At 31.8% G+C, this 5,000-nt stretch overlaps 1 protein-coding gene across 1 annotated transcript in view; it reads left to right on the top strand.

The window, feature by feature from the left end:
* LOC137614781 (uncharacterized) overlaps positions 1 to 5,000 on the top strand; it is a 24,624-nt gene that overhangs the window by 450 nt on the left and 19,174 nt on the right. The gene's annotated exons all lie outside the window — the stretch shown is intronic.

Raw genomic sequence — 5,000 nt, 5'->3', positions numbered from 1 at the left:
ACACCCATAGAATTAATATTTAGGCTATTTGTCTTAAGGGCTGTTTTCCTGGTCCTGTCATACAGGGGCCTTGTTAGGTCCTAGTTCTAATTTCCCCACTTGGATTACGGGTCAATGTCACTCCCACATTTCATTCACAAAATCAAATCCATTAAATTTTCAACCTCACTCTGAATATCCCTAAAACCAGAGGAAGGCGGAGGAAGTGATACGAAGTTGAAACCTGCTCTGAATCTAAACTGGTTCGTTGCGTAAGAATAGAAAAAAAACCGCATTGCTTATTTCTGTTTGCTGCTATTGCAATCGCTACGGACAATTCCTGTTGCTAGGGGAAGTCTGTGACCTTCCTCTCGAAACGAATTTCGCGTAAGCCATTCGTCGCCGTAGTGATTGTGGAGGAAATAATGTGTGGAAGGCGTCTGGCATCTTTTCCAATGTTGCCGCCACCCTTTACAACGAATTACCTTTCGAAAATGATCGTCCCTCAACGTTTACGATAAGAAATCTTTTCTCTTCTGCTGCAATAGGATATTAGCTGTATGAAATAGATATTACATAACTGTTTAGTCTTAACTTCTTAGAATATATAAGGAAGAAATTACCGAAATATATAAAAAAAAAATCTTTTTTAGATAAAGGTTGCGGGTTAGCACTTCGACGTAATAAATTTCTTTGTGTTCGTTTATTAATATTTTTTTCTTTTCACCATTCCTTGTTTAATCCTCACTAGCGGGTTAGAATTTTGCTTTAAATATAATTTACTATTTTCGCGAAACACTTGGAGTAAGGATTTTGGTAAACCCTGGTGATACATTATAATGAACAGCGCTACTACCGAATTTTACGATTGAAATAGTAATTTTCTCCATATAACAACAACAACAACAACAACAACAATAATAATAATAATAATAATAATAATAATAATATGGTAAAGGAAAGGGGGATAGAATTCTGACAGCTTAATCCTTGCAGCACGGTTTACACACACACGTGTGTATATATATATATATATATATATATATATATATATATATATATATATATATATATATATATACACAAGTGTATATATATATATATATATATATATATATATATATTTACATATGTGTATATATATATATATATATATATATATATATATATACACAAGTGTATATATATATATATATATATATTTACATATGTGTATATATATATATATATATATATATATATATATATATATATATATATATATATATATATATATATATATATATATATGATTGAGCTGGAGTAATAATCAGAAAATTTTGACTTAAGTCTTTCATATTGTTATACTTCTTCGTCAAGAACAAAAAGTCAGTAACAGTTTAAAGTCACATCTGTGACATTAATAAAAGTTATAAAAAAAAAACTAATGCACAACTTTATAAAAGTAATAACGGGTTTGAATAAATTGTTAATAAGCAGTTCGTCAAATATACACATTCCTGGGCTGCTGGTATCAAAGCTTTAATAGCAATAAATAGCACCATGCTATTTATTGCTATTAAAAATTTACTCTTATCTTTGTTGATGATAACACGGACCACCTTATCCTAAGGACACTTGCTTGAGGGTACATTCAGGCACATTATTCTATCTGTTTCCTTATTTCCTTTTCTTACTGGGCTATTTTTCCCTGCTGGAGTTTTTCTAACCAGGGTTGTAGCTTAGCTAATAATAATAATAATAATAATAATAATAACAACAAAAACAACAACAACAACAACAACAGCTATTATAATAATAATAACAACAACAACAACAACAACAACAACAACAACAACAACAACAATAATAATAATAATAATAATAATAATAATAATAGCTGTAGTCTTCTTAAAAATATCTATTCTAAAAAAGACTTTCATAATTTCTAGAGACGAATTTTCAACCCTTGATAGTTCTATTAGAATCTATAATATATTTTTCCAATTTCTTCCTCAAGAACTTCTAGTATTTCAGCTACCGGTACTTTTTTAAACAATGAGTTGACATCAAAGCTTGTCATCCTAAAATCATAATCAAAATTAAACCTTCTCAATCTGATAATACAATCTGTATTGTCCTCCACATTCACACATCTGATTTAGTTTCTTGGATAGTGTCATAGCCTCTGTACCATGGGCTTTCCCTGTCTTGGGATAGAGTTCTCTTGCTTGAGGGTACACTCGGGCACACTATTCTATCTTACTTCTCTTCCTCTTGTCTTTTTAAAGTTTGTATAGTTTATATATGAAAGATTTATTTTAATGTTTTTACTGTTCTTAGAATATTTTATCTTAATTGTTAATTACTTCTCTTGTAGTTTCCTTATTTCCTTTCCTCACTGGGCTATTTTCTCTGTTGGGGCCCCTGGACTTAGAGCATCCTGCTTTTCCAACTAGGGTTGTAGCCTAGCATGTAATAATAATAATAATAATAACAACAGGAGACAGTTCGTTGACCAAAGACTAAGACAGTTTAAAAGTATATACTTATAATGGGTCTCACTGCATAATCTTGCTTGTGCCGCTTGATAACTCCAAATAGATATGGTAGATTTGGACATGTAGTTGTAAAGCTGTGTATTAGTTCATTATATACATATATTTTAAAAAAGATTGATTAGAAATGAGACTATAAGAGAGATCACTCAAGTGCCATATGTGGATGAGATCATGGTGAGGGGTAGATGGAGATGGTTTGGGTATGCTCTTTGCACTCCCCAAGAGAGATTAGTTCACCAAACTTTCAACTGGGCTCCACAAGGCACTAGAAGAGTTGGAAGATCCTGGCCTACATGGCTGAGGACTATGAAGTGTGAAGTAGGAAATGAATGGAGAAGTATTGGTTTAAAAGCTCAAGCTGGAGACGACTGGCGAAATCTAACCGATGGCCTTTGCGTCAATGGGCGTAGATGATGATGATGATTTTTTTTTTTTTTTTTTGAATACTCTTGACATTTCTGTTGAACGAAAAAGTCTTTTTTTTTTTTTTTTATAATGGGCTATTCCTTATTTCTTCGTAAGTTTCCCTATTATCATAGTCTATCTGGTTCATAATGTCTAAAATAATTAATTTCCTCTGCTTTAGTAATATATATGTAAATATTCCTGTTCTTTTTTCGATTTTTTTTTGCGGTAAAATATTTTAGAGGAACATTCGCTTGCAAACTACCATAGTATAACCATAATTATATTGATATCTTCTAATGAAATGTCTTCATATTTTTTTTAATTAAAAAAGTCATTGTCCTAATATTCTTTTTTAATTAAAAAAGTCATTACCAATACTAACCCTATCTATATTTCTGACAGAAATTTATCTCATATCCTAAAGCCGTGAAGACAGAATTCATTAGAATATTATTTAAGAAATTTCTATCAGCATTAATTTCCACTTGCTTTGTTGTATTACCATATATATATATATATATATATATATATATATATATATATATATATATATGTATATATATATATATATATAATATATATATATATATATATATATATATATTATATATATTAATTGTTTCTACTTATTTCTGTACATTTGAACCTTAATTTAGAGTAACAGAGATGAAAATACAAAAATTATCCAATAATCTGGAGGAATTACATTCCATATAACTCTCTTTTGTTGTGCAAGTTCCTAAAAATCTACGTTTTCTTCTATTTATAGGTAGTAGGTTGGCCAGGGCACCAGCCGCCCGTTGAGATACTACCGCTAGAAAGTTAGGGGGTCCTTTGACTGGCCAGACAGTACCATATTGGATCCTTCTCTCTGGTTACGGTTCTTTCCCTTTGCCTACACAGACATCGAATAGTCTGGGCCTATTCTTTACAGATTCTCCTCTGTCCTCATACACCTGACAACACTGAGATTACTAAACAATTCTTCTTCACCCCTGGGGTTAACTACGGCAATGTAATTGTTCAGTGGCTACTTTCCTCTTGGTAAGGGTAGAAGAGACTCTTTAGCTATGGTAAGCAGCTCTTCTAGGAGAAGGACACTCCAAAATCAAACCATTGTTCTCTAGTCTTGGGTAGTGCTATAGCCTCTGTACCATGGCCTTCCACTGTCTTGGGTTAGAGTTCTCTTGCTTGAGGGTACACTCAGGCACACTGTTGTATCTAGTTTCTCTTTCTCTTGTTTTGTTGAAGTTTTTATTGTTTATATAGGAAATATTTATTTAAATGTTGTTACTATTCTTAAAATATTTTATTTTTCCATGTTTCCTTTCCTCACTGAGCTATTTTCCCTGTTGGGGCCCCTGGGCTTATAGCATCCTGCTTTTCCAACTAGGGTTGTAGCTTAGCATTTAATAATAATAATAATAATAATATTTGCGTTTTCTCAAGAAGTTTCTTGAGGATAAGCAAATGATATTCTTCTAAAAGGTGTAATATTTATTTTAATGTTGTTACTGTTCTTAAAATAATTTATTTTTTCCCTGTTTCCTTTCCTCACGGGGCTATTTCCCCTGTTGGGGCCCTGGGTTTATATCACCCTGCTTTTCCAACTAGGGTTGTAGCTTAGCAATTAATAATAATAATAATAATAATAATAATAATAATAATAATAATAATAATAATAATAATAATAATGGCCAAAAAGTTCATGTATCTCAGAAGGATTTGTTCAACCATGTAATTACAAAAATGTGGTGAAAGGGTTTGTGAATCGCCATGATCAGCAAATGTGTACCATCAAGGTCACTCATACTAGGTTGGTTTACTGTTGGGCTCCAACAGGGAAAATTATACCAGTAAGGCAAATAATATTATTGCTAGCTAAGCTACAACCCTAGTTGGAAATACAGGATGCTTTAAGCCCATGGTATCCAACAGGGAAAATTAAACCAGTGAGGAAAGGAAATATGAAAACATAAAATAGTGCATCTGAGTGGATCCTAAAGCAAGAGAAATCTAACCCAAGACAAGTGGAAGACCATGGTAAAGATGCTATGGCACTTCCCACGACTA

The sequence above is a fragment of the Palaemon carinicauda genome, chromosome 21, assembly GCF_036898095.1.
Source record: "Palaemon carinicauda isolate YSFRI2023 chromosome 21, ASM3689809v2, whole genome shotgun sequence".
NCBI classification, from domain to species: Eukaryota; Metazoa; Arthropoda; class Malacostraca; order Decapoda; family Palaemonidae; genus Palaemon; species Palaemon carinicauda.
This window is presented reverse-complemented; position numbering and strand designations above follow the sequence as displayed.